This window comes from Tachypleus tridentatus, chromosome 13, assembly GCF_004210375.1.
Source record: "Tachypleus tridentatus isolate NWPU-2018 chromosome 13, ASM421037v1, whole genome shotgun sequence".
In the NCBI taxonomy this organism is placed as follows: domain Eukaryota; kingdom Metazoa; phylum Arthropoda; class Merostomata; order Xiphosura; family Limulidae; genus Tachypleus; species Tachypleus tridentatus.
Window position 1 is genome coordinate 36,138,685 of NC_134837.1, and position 18,200 is coordinate 36,156,884.

An 18,200-nucleotide genomic window follows, 5' to 3' on the forward strand; every position below is an offset into this window, starting at 1 on the left:
TTATTTGAAAGAAGGGTTAACTTTTTTGCTATAAATATAATTTTAATAACTAACTTTTTAAGCTTATTATAATTTGTCTTCCTGTTTCTCGAAGATATCCCAAATCATATTTTGAAAGTAATACATGCAGAGATGCCAACCATTACGATTTGAACGTAATCATTACGATTTTGGTGTACGAGGTCTGTTCAAAAAATACGCGGACTGTTTGAATTGCGCGGCTACAGTTGGTTCCAGGGGAATCCGCTTGGTGTCGCTAGGTTTGCACAGATCAGCTGATTACGACGCCATTTCTCGATTGCAGATATCTTCATTTGTGTATTTGCTACGCGGTTTCAAGTGAAGTTCGATTTTTTCGTTTGGCGGATTTCAGAATGAATGACCTGAAGGAGCAACGACTTGCTGTGAAATTTTGTGTTAAACTTGGAAAATCTGCGACTGAAACTTTGCTATGCTTAACACGGCTTACGGTGATGTTGCTATGAAGCGTACGGCGTGTTTCAAGTGGCATGAACGTTTTAAGAATGGTCGACAGTCCATTGAAGATGATGAGCGTCCTGGACGTCCTTCCACGTCAACTGACGACCCACACGTCGACAAAATCAACACCTTGGTGCAGGCAAATCGACGCCTGACTGTCAGGGAGCTTGCTGAAAAGTGTGGGATATCAGATGCACCGCGTTGCTGCGAAATTTGTGCCTCAGAACTCGTAAGTTTTTGGCCAAACACTCGATCACTGTTCTTCCCCACCCCCCTACTCACCTGACCTTGTTCCTTGCAATTTTTTCTTGTTCCCCAAACTCAAAGGACCCTTGAAAGGAAGAATATTTGAGACAATTCCCGAGATTAAGGCAAATGCGACGAAGGAGCTGGAGGACATTACAAACGAAGCGTAACAGGACTGTTTCAACAAGTGGAAACACCGTTGGGATAAGTGTGTGCGTTGGGGAGGAGAGTACTTTGAAGGGGTTCCAGACCTGTAACTTCTAAATAAAGTACATTTTGTTTTATGACGTCAGTCCGCGTATTTTTTGAACAGCCCTCGTATACATTACGACTATACGCTCATACAGACTAATATTACGCCTTGTTGCAACTTCCAAATTATTATATATTATATAGGTCTGTACAATAAAGTGATAAACTGTTCTTCCAGGGCTTGAAAGGGGTGAAAAGAAAATTTCTAGTGAGATACAAATACATTTTGATAATAAATAAAAGACATAGTCCAAATGGCTTCTTGCGATAATCATGTTTGTGCTTGAAATAATAAAAAATATTTTTATCTCTCCGACGTCTACCAATAGATTGAGTGCGGTGCTTCTCCATAGTGGGTACGTGGGGGAACCCATAGTTACGTCATCAGTGCTTGTAAGCCAAACAGCGCTCGCGTAGATGGGCATTTCTCGATTTATAAGCGGCATAGAAACATCAATGCGAACGTTCACAGAATGGAAAAAAAAAAGAGGCCTCGTTCACCAGATTGTCTTGTTTCTGGCAAATTTAAAAGGACTAAAACTGTGAATCAAAAATTTAGGAAAGAGTATAGTGCAAAATATCCGGTCATTGCATAAAACATCAGTGACAGTCATGCATTTTGTACAGTTTGTCACATCGATTTTTCTGTGTCGCATGGCGGAATAAACAATTGTTTCAGACATACAAAATCGGCATCTCACCAACAAAAGGCTGAGGCGAAGACAAAAACGATACAGATAACGACATTTATGAGTAAGAATTAGAATATGAAACCATAAATGCAGAAGTGATGTGCACGCAATTCGTCATTGCTCATAATTTACCCCTAACTGTAGCCGATCATGCAAGACATCTATTCAGAAAAATGTTCCCAGACTCTGATATAGCGAAAAAATATGGCTGTGCTAGAACCAAAACTACAGCCATTGTACAAATGTTGGGTTGTGAAGATGACAAAATGATTTCAAGCACACTTACTAACAGTGTTTACAGTTTAGCCACAGATGGATCCACAGACCTGGATGACTCCAGTGGTGGTTGTACGATATCTGTACGGGCTCTGTCTACAATCATTACGCTCAGTCGTTTGAAATAGTTGGCATCTCTATATATGTGGTTCTTTCATGAATTTCAAAATGTACAATCTTTTGTTAACTCCGTGATAACGAGAAACCCACTTGAAGTAAAAATGTATTCTCAAGACGGCTGGTATGGGCAATAAAGCTTTAATTGAAATAAAGTACAGGACAACGGTTCGACCTTCTTAGGTCATCTTCAGGTTAACAAAGAGAGTTTGGGACTGTTACTAATGATTACTAATGAATTTTTAGCCCATAACATTCTGAGGAATCTGTTTTGTTTTTAAAAACAAAAAAATGGATGCAGTGAAAACAACGACGCTGTTTATGTACATAATATCATATAAATGCTTTAAAAATAATGCAATTATAATGTTAACAATGCCATTTTTATTATAATTAAGCCAGGGATAAAACTATTTTAGCAACTTTGAAGTGTCCTCTTGTGGTAGTTCCTCTTTGTTTTTATCACGTTTACATTATTTTCTGAAGTAAAAATGAATATTTTTTGCTATAAGTTAAAAATACAAGTTTAAACAAATGTAATATTTTGTTAAAACCTAAACAACAACATGTTAAACAGCGAGATTCCGAAAATCCTTTTATTGTTAGGTTGTCTGAAGTTAATCACGAAGCTGTCTGTGCTCTGCCCATTATGGGTACTGAAGCCTTGTTTCTAACGTTGTAAGTCCAAAGACACACCTCTGTACCACTGGGGGGAGGAGCAGATTATATTGGTCGAGCTTTGGTATTTTCATAGGTTTACTAAGAACAATACAAATCATTTTAATGTAAATAAGTATAAACTGAGGAAAACGTGCAATTTTATTTTGAAGAAATTCCAAAAAACATTAGCACTTCGGCGAAAATAACTGCACATACAGTACTAATGGTCAAGCGGTGGTCATCTAAGTTGAAAGGTTTGTTTGTAGAATGTTCATGACTCCCCTGTCTTCCAAGGAACGTTTTCAGTGTTAAATTCTCTTTTCAAACTACTTTTGATCACTGTAAGAGCTGTTTTTTTGTCGCTATTTGTTTTCAGATTGCGTGAAGGTCAGAAGTTACTGATTGGTACGCAAGTATTCTCGGTAAGTGCAAGTATGTTTTCTTCTTTAGTAGCTAGCGCGCATAGTTTACTTGAGTGAAGCAAGAATTGCTTTCGTTACGAGCGGGACTACTTCTGTCGGTACTGTCTTTAGAAACTTCGTTCTCGTAGCGACAAATGTTATACTCCTGACTACATCTTTACGAAACACTTGATTAGTGAGAATAAAACATGCAAAAGGGGAAAATAACTAACCATAAAGCACATTTTTAGTTTACAATAAAATCCATGAAATTCAAAATGTCATTAAAAGTGAGAGACAACGAAAGTGGTGAACTGTAAGGAAGAGGTGTTTCTAGAGACTAAGGAGATGTCAATAGTACAGCAAGTCTTACTTCACTCTGATGAATAGTCGAATGTCAGCTATACACAGGCTTCTATTTTCATTGCAAGACTGTGTTTGTTGTTAAGGTACTTTAACAAGCAATGGATGTTCAGCGTCTTCTGAGAATGTTTCCAAGTTCTGAAGAACAAATAACTATTCACAAAACGAGTTTCGTGAGAAATCTGTCAGTTACTCGTTGCTAGGTATGCAGACACGTTTTAATCGGCGTATAATTACACGGGATAAGCCTGCATGCCGCCAAGATAACAAAACAAAAAAAAGAGGGCGTAACTGTACTTTGTACTTGACACCACCGACAAGCTCTGCCTATGCACGAAAGTTATAGAATGGTGACCCAAAGCCTTCAGCAACAACACAGTAAACCAAAGTAACCTACAGTGACATGGCTGTAAGCTTCTAGAAACCGGAAGAACACCTGTTTCTAGTAGCCACTTCTATTGGTAGTTTTGTTTGTTATACATAATACAGCTGCGATTAAACAACGCCCGTTTTCGTTCATCGCCATTAACAGCATTAACCATTTGTGTGCAAACAGAAAACTTAACCAGAAAAACACGAAACAGCCCAAGGTCAAATAAAATCATGCAATGCAAATAGTTCTCAGCAAAAATAACACAAAAACCAAGGTTAGAGCAGCACTAACTTGACTTCACGTAAAAAGAGTGTGTGTGTTTTCTTATAGCAAAGCCACATTGAGCAATCTGCTGAGTCCACCGAGGGGAATCGTGTAAAAGAGAAACAATGCAAGTAAATTGCATAACACGCCTATATTAGGTGATTACTTGGAGAAAAAACTATTTTATTTTTAATTCTACAGACACAGAGAAAAAATAACAACTTAAACCACAAATGTAATGGATATTAGTGTAATATATCACCTACAATTCATGTGGTTTGTTTGTTTTGAATTTCATGCAAAACTACACGAGAGTTATCTGTGCTAACTGTCTCTAATTCACGAGGGTTATCTATGGTAACCGTCCCTAATTTAGCATGTTTGGTGGGACAAGGATTCGAATGCCCAACTCTCATATTACGAGTCGAATGCCCAACTACTTAGCCCAATTTATGTTGCAATGTACTTATAGTTATCGAATTACTCATGGAGGTTAAGCATTAGATTTTGTATATTTTGTTAAATATAAGAATCTGATATCTTCCCTATTAACAAGCACTGGCTTGATTATTTTATGAAATCTCACATATTTTCATAATTAATAAAATTATTATATTCACTTTATTATCAAACGAATAACAAATAGTTTATGTATCTATTACGACTATACTTAAGTATTCCCATCATGTAAATTTCATTAGTATGTTTTGTTGAATCAAGAGTTTTAAAGATTTTTAGCATTTGGGATTATTACACCTACAATGAGGTTAATTTACTAAACAATGGGATACCAATTCTCGAACCCTGAATTTTAACAATAGAAGGCCACGAACTTACCGCTGACCCATCGAGAGAATTCACCCACCAACAACAAATTTTTATGTATACATTAAATGCAGGAGGGGTAGCTAGTCAACATCACTCGCCGCCAAGTCTTCAGCTATTATTTTACAAAAGAAAAGTGGAATTGAGCGACCAATTATAGCACTCTAACGAATAAAATGACAAGCATAAACGGTGAAGGGTTTCGAACTCATGATCTGCAGATTGCGAATGGAGTGCTCTAAACACCAGGATATACCATATACAACTTACAAGAACAAATAACACTGTACAGCATTTCTCCTCTTTTAAAAGTAAGACCTTAATATGCGTATTATGAATACGTAAGCTACCTTAATGTCAGCATGAGTTTTCTTTCTTTACGTAAGTTTGGACATTCACGACATACCAATTTTACGATTACGACGCAAATCAACTTGCTCACCCTTATTATAATCCTCTAGTGGCACAGCGCTATATCTGTGGACTCACACCGGTAAAAATCAGGTTTCGATACCCATGATGAGCAGAGCGCAGATAGTCCATTGTGTAGCTTTGTGCTTAATTACAAACAATTACAAATTTTTTTTTTTTTACTCGAACTATAAAGTTACACAATGCAATGGGCTGTCTGAACTCTGCCAACCAAAGGTTAATCCTAATTTTTTGCGCTAAAAACACTCAGAATTGCTACTGAGACGGAAGGGCATATTTACTATAGTATAAGTATAATAAATCATGTTGATAAATACAGATACATCTCTTGTACTAAGTTACTCAGAATTTTAATTATTAACCAAGACATCTCGATACCTGAATTTCAAATAACTCTTATATGTATGGATAGCAACTCTTTGTTGTTTTTTCTATCTCAATATTACTTTGTCCTTTTGTGAGTCCAAATAACAAGATGGCGGCTATTTCTTTATCTTTTTTGACTTGTAGGCTTCAGATTTTATCATTCTTTAGTTCTACTTACTTGAAATTAAACCTAATACACTTGAAACAATCGCTTCTCATAAGCATGAACAAAAATCTTTACGAAGCAAAAGCGTGAAATTTAACAACCATATCGATTGAGCGATACGCGTTTTTCACAATGTGTATGTTGGATATGATGTGATTGAACTTTTATTATTGTAATAAAATCTTTTAACTGTTGTAAATCCGCAAGGGGTTAGATTAAGAATGTAGTGTTTCAAAATATAATAGTTCTAACAGATGTCTTATGACAACTATAATTATAACAGTTCTAACAGATGTCTTATGACAACTATAATTATAACAGTTCTAACAGATGTCTTATGACAACTATAATTATAACAGTCCTAACAGATGTCTTATGACAACTATAATTATAATAGTCCTAACGGATGTCTTATGAAAACTATAATTATAATAGTCCTAATGGATGTCTTATGACAACTATTATTATAATAGTCCTAACGGATGTCTTATAACAACTATAATTAATTATATTATGCTTAGCAAGCTTCTAAATAGCATTCACACCAAAACAGTAGCTGAAGATTTAGAGAAAGTGTCCTTTTCAAATGGTCCGACATGGTAGGGTGGGTTAAGGCGTTCGACTCGTAATTTGAGGGTCGTGGGTTCGAATCTCGGTCGCACTAAACATGCTTGCCCTTCCAGCCGTGAGGGCGTTAGAATGTTACAGTCAATCCCACTATTCGTTGGTAAAAAAAGAGCCGCCCAAGAGTTGGCGGTGGGTGATGATGACTAGCTGCCTTCCCTCTAGTCTTACACTGCTAAATTAGGGACGGCTATCGCAGGTAGCCCTTATGTAGCTTTCCGCGAAATTCAAAAAATAAAACAAATGTTAATGGATGATTTACGCTCAGTCTTGCGTAGCTGTAGTAATAAAAATTACCATTATTATTTTCGTGAGTTGTGACATTAACCGCTTCAAATGGAAAACCTCCAATTACTTAAATTAATCGAAAGCAAATATGGCAATATTTCAGTTACTTGGATTATCGAAATAGCATAAAACACTAACGTCAGTTAGTTACATTAGTTAAATTATCCGTGATACTAATTGATTCTCGGCAGTTTTCAGTTATTTTGTGTAATCACACAGCTCTAGTTAAAACTTATATAAAGTTAAATATATCTCAGTCGTCAAGGCAAGTAAAAATGCAAGTGCTTCATTAAATTATTAACTGCGAACAAAAAAGACAGGTTGTGTGAAAGCAACCCCACTTTATGGAGTGATTCATCGTACAAAAACAGCAGTGATCTGTGTCTCAAATGATAAACGAGACCAGTGACTGTGTTTTCGAAAAGGAATGGTCCAATTACGCCCATCGCTGATAATCCACACCACACTGTAACCCCTAGTAAGTTTACGTGATGTTTTAGGTGCAATTGTGGCGATTAACTGAGCCATTTAACTTAAATGTGGCCATCGCTCCAGACAATCTTATTTGGAAACTGTGCATCCTCTGCAGATTTTGCCGGATACCACTCACAAAATTCAAATCTGACGGAATAAAAATTTTCCAATGAACACGCTTCAACATGCGATGGACGCTCGATTTTGGAATTCCTGTCTCACGGGCTGTGTGCAAAACAGATTTTCTTGGAAATCGGTGGAGACTTTCCAACATCTCTGCCTCTTGTATGGGACCGGTGGACGACTGCGATCTTCCAGAACGCCCTTTATGAACGTTTTGAACAGTTCCATTTGTTTCAAACTTATCTCTGATGCGAGTACCGGTGAGTCGCATCGGTGGATCTGTTTGAAATTCCCTACTAGACCGTCTTTACACTTCAGCTACGTTCTCACACTTCCAGTAATAATTTAAGATAAATTTCCTTTTCTCAAATCTTAGTCTTGCTTCTGCCATTACTTCAAATCAGTTGCACCTGTAAAAGAGAAAGTTTAAGTGAGTTATAATAACCATTCGACGTGTGTATACATTTTTTGGAACACCCTGTATATCTCTTCATGACCTGTATCAACAAACACTGTCATAATTTTTCACAAACAAGCCTACTCATGTTGCTCTATTAGAACATTGTTTAGAATATATAACAGCAAAAACATGTTTCTTAAACCAGACGGATCACAAAGCTATCTTGTAGCTGTTTTCATTTTATTTTATTAAAAGAACCACATTTATATTATGTAAATTAAAATCATAACTATTTATATTTGTTTAAATTCATTTGAACAAAACAGTAAAAGTTAACCAGTTTGATTAATGTCAAGGGGGAAGGGAGCACCATTAATGTATGTAATCGCAATTTCGATTAATCATTTAGTTTACGTGACATTAACCGATATAATCGCTTTTCATAGGTAATCACTTATATCTGTTAAATTGCCCAACTCCAGAATTAGTTGACCCAGATAAAGCAGATAAGTCAGGGAATTTCAATCATATCCTGAACCATAACACATGTACAAACAGGGAATGTTTGTGCAGAGAGGATACTGGAGAACCAGTTAGTTGTACGGTTTGTTTGATAGACCTAAAATTGTCTTCGTGTAAGGAAAACCCACGTCTTTATCTTTACTGCTGTTACATGATGCAGTTAGCACAGGCCTATGATGGTTTTATTGTTTTCAATTTTTTTTCCATGTGCTGCATTAATTCCTGTACGCTGAACCCGAAAATAATACCTGTTTTTCTCCATCACGCACACATTTTTCACCAAACGTCATATGCACTTTTACATAAATAAATCATTTTCATTGAAATGTGGTCACATTTTGTCATGTTTAAAATATTGATAACCACTGGCTATAGATTTCACTAGACCAGTCGCGACGTGAGAATTTCATCTATCGTTTCAGAACCCAAACATAATAAAGGTAATAATAAAAAAAGTTTCTTTGTGGTAAACCAAATAATAATTTGTGCTAAGTAAGGGTTTATTTCTTCCCGATTTAAAAAAAAAAACCTTGCATGATAGAAAAAAAATGAATATTATCATCAAAATATGCGTAACTGAATAATGGTTTGTTTGTTTTAAATTTCGCGCAAAGCTACACGAGGGTTATCTGCGCTAGCCGTCCCTAATTTAGCAGTGTAAGACTGGATGGAAGATAGCTAGTCGTCACCACCCACTTCCAACTCTTGGGCTACTCTTTTACCAAGGAATAGTGGGATTGACCGTAACATTATAACGCCTCCACGACTGAAAAGGGCGAGTATGTTTGGTGTGACGGGGACTCGAGCCCGCGACCCTCAGATTACGAGTCGAGTGCCGTAAGCGCCTGGCCATGTCGGGTCCTGAATAATGGAAAATCTGTTTTTACAACCAAAACAACTTTGAAGAAGTACAAGTTCGAAGGCCTGTGTAGTTGCTAAAGAAATAATTTTGTATACTACTGTTTAGTTGATTATGAAACCATTTTTTTCTTGGAGTAAAAACGCTAGTTATTTTGTTAGACATCAATTCTCTATAAGTAAGTAAGCACCTCCACTCTTGTTCAAAGGCTGCAACCAATAAAAATGCTGTAGCTGTTTCTCAGAAATAAACCTTGTCAATACAGTCAATGTAAAATGATCATTGGTTTTTAAAGTAAAAGAAATAAATTTACTCTTATCTCAACTTAATTAATCGTGCCTAATATTTCAAAAATAAGTTCAAAAAACAAGTAATAGATTATATACTTAGTGTAATAAGGTGATTAGTGAACTATTTTGAAACAAAATATATTTCCAAACAATCAGTTACTTTTATATGAATTGCATCGTTATCCAAAGCTCTGTTTAATAATAAAAGTTCAAAATTTACTAGACCAAAAACAATGTACTTGCTGTTCTTTTAAAAATAAAATAGGCCCCAAAATTACATACTTCTGAGCTAAACTAAACCATGACTATTGAAGGGATCTTGACCTGTATAAATACAGAGAAAATTTTATCAAGATATCAGATGATTAAACAAAGAATATCTCGACAACATTAACTTGGCCAGTAAATATTTCGTTTTACTATCATATATCCTCATTGAAATTATTGTAGAGCAACAGATGTATCCTAAACTCTTTATAAATCATGTGAAGAGGCCTCTTTCTCTTAAGCTAATATGGAGAATGTGCGGAAAGTCAGAATGGTTGAAAAACATGCTATTTTCTGTGAGTGTATCATACTTGTGACAATAACATGGAGTCTCTTTCTTCTCGTAGTATTCCATATGTTAATACCATCTCCTGCTTTTTCTCACATCGTTATTAAACTATGGCTGGATTAATAACCATTATCCTTTTGTTCCTGAGATTCATCAGTTTGTGCATTGGAAATATTTCCAGGTTCCTACCATACGCAGACATAACTATCTTTGATATGAGTTGAATTTGGTCTTTTCTCCTTGACGGACCCTTCCGAAAGTTCAGAGGCACCATTACATCTGGACTTTGATGATTTTGAAGAATGTCTATTTCTGTTTTCAAAATGATCCACAAGCCCTTATGAAGACACACACAAGTTCAACAAATTTTATGAGCATCACCAACACTATATCCACTAAAATGAAATATCTAAGGTTATGTGTGCAACAAGTTAATTTACTCATTTACAAGTTGCTATATTTTTCTATTTAAATTATATCTAAGGTTAAGTGTGCAACAAGTTAATTTATTCATTTACAAGTTGCTATATTTTTCTATTTAAATTATATCTAAGGTTATGTGTGCAACAAGTTAATTTACTCATTTACAAGTTGCTATATTTTTCTATTTAAATTCTTATATTTCTGCCATACAAGTCAACATTTTTAATCAAGTAGAAATGGCAGGAGTGTGACAAAAATGTTCAGAAAAATTTACTAACATTATGACTTCTTAAATTATTTCCCAATATAAATGTAACGCTTTCTTTTACAGGTCTATAATCAGTTCGATACTTTTTAACAAGTCTCTCGAATTAATAACAAAACACCTTTTAACGACAAAACTAAACAAAATCATTCTTGACATAGCAAGGAATTTTGTAATTGGATAACTACTAGAGACTATGAAATAAGTGGTTCGAACAATAACCTGAGATATCATTCATATTAAGGTCGATTAACCTCAATAGTTCTTTGTAACTTATATGAATATAACTCAGTGAAAATGATCTAAATCTATTACTGAGGAGCTCCTCATCATGGATTTCGGTATGTATGTCTGTACATTTATGTAACTCTGAAGAGTTAAGCAAATCCTACTCTTGATGAATATTCTTGTCAGAAATGTAAAGTGGATCAGCAAGTTTTATTCTTTTATTCATAATAACACTTTCATCAGAGATGTCGAATAGACTAGCAAGTTTTATTCTGAATAACACTTTTTATCACAGATGTCGAGTAGACAAGCAGGTATTATTCTTACTAACACTTTTTATCAGAGATGTCGAGTAGACTAGAAAGTATTGTTGTTAATAACACTTTTTATCACAAATGTTAAGTAGACTTGCAAGTATTATTCTTAACACTTTTATCACAAATGTTAAGTAGACTTGCAAGTATTATTCTTAATAACACTTTCTATCACAGATGTCGAGTAGACTAGAAAGTTTTATTTTTAATGACCACAATATGTAAAAATAAAATTAATAAAACATGAACATTTTGATGCATGTACATTAAATATACATTATATTAAACTATATATATGATACAGGTGACTCTTGTACAATCTTAACTTCTCTGTTGTACGGAAATTGGAGAGATGAATATGCTACAGAGTATATCAAAACAATGCTTTCTTTTGTCACCAAACCTTTGTTATTGTCGCTATTGTCTTTGGAATTTTTGTTGTTTCTCAGACTTACAGGTACCAGTATTGGTATTTTCAATCTGAATGCACTTTTGTGAGACACAGGATAAACAGTCATGTCACAGACCTCGAGGGTCAGATTTTGAACTATAAACAAGAGGAAAGACAGCCGGTTAGCTGAACCTGCTGCAAAAAGAAATGTTTGGCTGATTTCGAAACAAATAACAATATTGACCTTTATCAGATAGTCGCATTTGGGAGTACAGTGTGCATTCAGCACTATTTGTGATGCAAACCTACTATTTTCTGAAACGCAGCCCGTCTTTATGTTATGACCATTAGACAAGACAAAAGCTCTCACTTTAAAATCATCTTGCAATAGTAAGAATATATAGAGAGACGGAGAAACTGTTGCTTCACTCAATAATTTTCACAAATTTCTTGGTCCCTATAATTTCCCACGAGATTGTGTATTGTGGAAGTGTCAGATCTAATTTACGACGGTTATGGACAACGTGTGGTGGAAAATGACTTGTATTTCACTTATTCAGACACTTACATGCGTCGTTATGGACAAACCAACCGTGACAAACGTTGTACAGTAGATGATTAACAAACACTTAGTAAATATGGAAACGTTCTTTGAGTAAAGACACCTAGATTTAAAGGCAACCTCCATAATGTAATTGAAATGAAGTGGTCACAGAGTTGGTTTCTTTTATCTATATTTGTTTGCGCCCCTCTAGCCTTGATAACTGTTTGACATCGCCGTTATACAGAATGCACGAGGAACTGAAGGGAGGAAAGGGTGAGTTCATGATGCTGCATGAAGATTAGGGAGTTCGTGCATTTCTTCTAATTCACTAAGTTTCCCATTACCTTTCAGCAATTTCCGATAGGGTTGGGTTCTGGGCTGTTACATGGTTAGCATAGTTTGTTGAGTCTCTCTCTCCGAAGATAGTCCTTGAGCTTAAGCAATAAAATAGGAGTTTTGAAACATTTGTTACTTTTTGATGTTTTAAGCTAAGTTGCACAGTGGGCTCTCTGTCACGGAAATTGAACTTCGTTTAGCGATATAAGCCCTCAAACTTACTGCTGAAACATCGAGAAATAGAGGGAGAAAAAGAATAAGTAACTGCTTAGGTTTATTTCTAAAGTATTATGGAAGCAACCTTTCTTGTTTTGATTAATTAATAAACAAGCCACAAAACAACTACAAAACGCACAAAAATTCGCAGCACATGAACTTTTATTACACTTAAAAACAAAACTAATGAAATATGGAAACTTACCCTCAGTCTTTATCCTATAATAACACGAAACATAAACATTATCCTTCCTTTTCCTTTCTTGTCATAAATTTAGAACTGTTGTGGTGTTTGATGCACGTTAGACACGGGCAATACTTTTGTTGTTCTTGTCAAAATACCGCCTGAGGACATTTTATGCAATGGATTGTTAAAGTTGGATTAGCCGACTGTGTTAGACGCAGCCAACAGCATGTTTAATAAACATTTGTACTGTTTATTATACAGTTTTGGTTTGTTTTCATGAACATCAGTTTTATGCTATATGATCTGTGTGTTCCTATTAGCCAACTCTGTGCTCAGAATACCATATGTCAAGGAAACTTATTTCAGATGTTAAATGATATTTTAAAAATTACACCATAAGGACCCTTGATTGGTTTTCATTGACCATTATAATGTTGTTATAGACAATTATATGCACTGCATGGTGTGACAGTTTTGAAGAAACGAATGTCGGTAATGGTGTATGTGTATTGCAAGTGAGTTATGTTCTATTCTTTGTTTTTAATGCTACTGTCTTTAAAAGCATTGGTTAAATTTATTTATATATATATATATATTATACAATTTTATTTGTATTATTTTGTTCTATTACTATGTAAATTTGGATGTAACATGAATCTCCTAAACTGGCAGAAGTTCATAAAATATTATTGGAATTATTAGTTTCTAGGTCTGAGTGTAACGTAAATCTTGTCAGTTGGTCAAAACTTATGATATGTTATTGGGATTACGGCCGAAGACGTCGCTCACAAAGAGAGCTCTCAGTGGCTGGATCAATGTATTATAATCATTGTAAGGAAGAACGGTATATCAAATTAACTACTAACTATGTTACTTGATTGTTTAATCATTAGTTTCTATTTATTTAGGTAGTCTGATTTGATGTGATTTTATTGAGAAGCTTTGGAAGTTTGTTTAGCTTACTAGGAAAATTAACCAAAAAAAATTGGACTTCTACAAAATATACAAATATACTTTGCAGAAAATGATTAGTTAGAAACAAAATCACTGGACAAACTGCTGACAAGAGCGAAATGTGTCTGAACGTCTTATATGTGTAAAAATGTTCAAACGCTTTGAACCATACAGTGATGCCATGAAACAGAAGTTCTGGATACAATCAGGCGCTGTTATCTATAGTATTTTATTCCATTCAGGACAGCGCAGTGATTTGTTTTAATAAGTTGTTTGCCCTTTCAGCTGTGGGGGCGTTATCTAACTGTTCCTTGGTAAAAGAGTTGGGGGTGGGTGGTGATGATTAGCTGCCTTCCCTTTAGTCTTACACTACTAAATTAGGGACAGCTCGCGCAGATAACCCTCGTGTTGCTTTGCGCGAAATTAAAAAGAAGTTATTTATTTTTAATTAAGAAGAGCTGTTGAAAACTTTGATGTGAATTTTTAAGTATGTAAAAATATATTATTTCATAATACTTTTGTTTTTAGCCAATTTAAAATAGTTTCAATTCCTGTACAAAAAATACAGTCTCAAAACATAAAACATGCAGTTTTAAGTCAAATTGGATGTTTGAAGCTTATAAAACTAATTTTTAGCAACTTTCAAAGCATCCTTTTAATACACCCTTGTGCAAATTAATTGAAACACGACGGAAAATTACGATTTTTTCAATTTTTTGCGTTTTATTTCTGAGAATCCAAAAATTACTCACAAATTAATACATGATATGACCACCTTTATTTTCAGAAGATCATTAATCCGCTTTGGCATCGAGTCCACGAGTTGACTGCAATCTTTACTAATTTTTGGATCGCAGTACCATACCTCAATTATGGCCTCAATTATCTTATCTTTCGTAGTACAGTCTTTTCCTCGAAGTCTTTCTTTACAAATCGCCCAAAGATTTTCAATAGGATTTAAGTCCAGAGAGTTTCCAGTCCAGTCCAGCACTTTTGTTCGTGTTGTAGTCATAAAATTCTTCACAAGTTTCGATGTGTGGCACGGAGCCAGATCTTGCTGTAAAATGCCAGATCCATCTGGAAATCTATTTTTCAATTCTGGAATGACTCTTCTTGGCAAAACTTCGATATACTGTGGTCCTCGCATCATATCTTCTACGATATGTAAGCCTTCAATGCTGTAGTAGCTGAAATAGCTCCAAAACATCTTCTTCAAGGGATGTTTTACGAACTGATTGATGTGAGATTCTCGAAGTTTGTCACCTGGAGATCTGCAAACATACAGACTTCTTTGACCCTGTACGAAGAAATGAGTCTCGTCACTGAATAACACCTTTCTCCATTGTTCTTGCGTCCAGTTCTTGTATTTCAGACCCCATTGATACCGTTTTTTCTTCATTGAGTTGGTAAGAAGTTGTTTTTTGACTGGTCCCCTTGCCCTTTTAAGGCAATTTTGAATGACGTATATTGCTCAAAATTTCGTCATATATCCCAAAAATATATCGACCGTACTACAAAACACAGCTAATGACGCCATCTGTGTGAAAAAATGACTATTAAAGGAAATCAGCGGGTCCAGCGAGAATACACCGACCGCCATATTGAAACTATTGTAAAATGACCATTTGTTTCAATTAATTTGCACAAGGGTGTAGTGAAAGTTAGTACTAGAAAATTACATAATCTTCTTATGCTTTTAACTCCAGTACCTGATAAAACAGGCCTGCTATGGGTTTATTGTCTTGAAACTTTTACATGTTCTATAATAATTCCTGTTCGGTGAATCCAAAAATAATATCCATTTATCTTTACTACATATAGAGTTTTCACCAAATATGATATGTACTTTTACATAAATGAATCATTTTCATTAAAATCTAGTCATATTTTGTTGTGCTTAAAATGTTGACAACCATTGGCTACAGATGTATCTGGACCACTCGCGAAGTGAGAATCTTATCGATCGTTCTAGAACCCAAAGATAACAAACATAATGGCCCCCCGCTAGTACAGTGGTAAGTCTTCGGATTTACAACGCTTAAATCAGCGGTTCGATTCTCTTCGGTGTGCTCAGCAGATAGCTCGATGTGGCTTTGCTATAAGAAAACACACACAAATATAATGATAAAAAATGTTCATTGTGGGAAACTAAATAACAATTCGTTCTGAGCAAGCGTTTATTTCTTCCCGATTTGTAAAAACATTCTTATGCGATTAAAAAAAAATTAAGTAGCTGAATTATGGAAAACCCGTTATTACAGAATACGTTAGGAAAGCGTATTTTGGAATAACACTTGAGGACCAAGACAAATCATGAACTACACATAAAGTTTACACCATTTATGTCAAATAGTTGAGACAATGGACTAAAGGTAAGAAAAAGTCGTTGCCTTTTGGAATCACAGTAATCTGGTGTGAGCCTAGAAACCACGGAGATGAATGAATTTTTTGCTTATCTAACGTGCAAGGCTACAACATTCAAAATTTAAAAGGAAAATTTTTATCCTATAAGACCTGTTGTTCATGGATTGTTGTGCCTGTACCAACTCCATTGAAGATTTTCGATAAAGTTTCATCAGATTTTGAATCTGATGTCAAAAGCAATGATGAGAAGAATTATTTTCAACTTGATAGGTTTAGTGAATCACAACCCTTCTCACAAGTTGAATTAATAATTTGATGAGAGATTTAAGCCTTCATTTTTGGAGTCCAGAGTTTGGACTAAGAGCTTACTTCTCCAGAGACATCATTTTATTGGTACAGAAAAACATTTACACAATACCTTTCGCAAGAAAGTTTGTTTGTTGTTTTTTTGTTTTGAATTTCGCACAAAGCTACTCGAGGGCTATCTGTGCTAGCCGTCCCTAATTTTAGCAGTGTAAGACTAGAGGGAAAGCAGGTAGTCATCACCACCCACCGACAACTCTTGGGCCACTCTTTTACCAACAAATAGTGGGATTGACCGTCACATTATAACGCCCCCACAGCTGAAAGGGCGAGCATGTTTGGCGCGACGGGGATGCGAACCCGCGACCCTCAGATTACGATTGGCACGCCTTAACACGCTTGGACATGCCGGGCTCGCAAGAAAGTTTTCTGGTTTATTGCTGAGTGGTAAGAGATGCAGTCTATGAACTAAGAATGGCGATTGTTATCCGATACCTTCAAAAGAAATTTCAAAGGATGTTCTCCTTTACAATTGTAACATATATTCATTTGTTCCTGTTGCTTATTCAGTTCACTTGAAGGAAACGTACGTAAATCTCAAACTCCTTGTTATTAAGGCCAAATAGAAACAACATGGTTGGCTAGTTTGTGGAAACTTAAAAGTCCTTTGTATGTTTTTAGGTAAAGAATTCGGTTATATAACTTTTCCATTTTGTGTATGTGTGAATGGGACAGCAGTGGATAAAGAAGCAATGGCCACACAAAGTCAGCCCGATAGTAGGATCTAAAAACACTAAACATGAAAGTTGGGTTGACACAAATAAAGTTCTATTACCTCCACTTCACATAAAACATTTTCTAAATGCCTTAGAGAAACATGGCAACCGTTTCAAGTATCTACGCGGGCAATTTCCAGGTCTTTCGGTAGCGAAACTTAAATAAGAAATTTTTGTTGGGCTTCAGATTAGGAAATTAAATGTGGATGAATAGTTCGAAAAAACAATGGCGAAAGTTGTAAAACAACAATGACGAAAGTTGTAACACAACAATGACGAAAGTTGTAAAAGAAACGTGAATTGCCTTTATGATGTTATTGGCTTTTGTTTTAGAAAACAACAATGACCAAATTACGAAAATATTGCTCGAAAAATCTGAAATAATGAGCTGCAAAGTTCAATTCCTCACATTGTCGGTGTCGTCAGCAAAATCAAAGGGAAGGGTTTCGTCAAAACATCGGGGAAAATGGAGAGGAAGTGTTAGAGAAGGCGGAACATCCACATGACAGCTGATTGCTGCTGGTCATTCAAACGAAATGCTCCAGACGAAACACGTGAAAGAAAGACCAAAATACTTAGTTTTGAAACTAAAAGACGTGCACTTCACCACAAAAAAATCAAGATACATGTTTATACAACATCAGTGTTCTTCCTTATTATTTAGTGTCTCTTTTTTTACAAAATATTTAGTTTGTTTGTGTTAAGTGTATGTGTGTTTTCTTACAGCAAAACCACCTCAGGCTAGCTGCTGAGCCCACCGAGGGGAATCGAACCCGGATCCGGAGACATACAGCTGTACTAGCGGGGACGTTAACAAATATAATAATAAAAAAATGTTCATTGTGGTAAA

The 18,200-nt window shown here is 35.4% G+C and overlaps 1 long non-coding RNA gene across 1 annotated transcript in view; it reads left to right on the forward strand.

Moving 5' to 3' along the window:
* The window catches only part of LOC143238554 (uncharacterized), a 45,600-nt gene extending 27,400 nt beyond the window's left edge, over positions 1-18,200 (forward strand). Inside the window, exon 3 of the long non-coding RNA XR_013020637.1 lies at positions 18,077-18,200. This is a non-coding gene — a long non-coding RNA (uncharacterized LOC143238554). The remainder of the gene's footprint in view (positions 1-18,076) is intronic.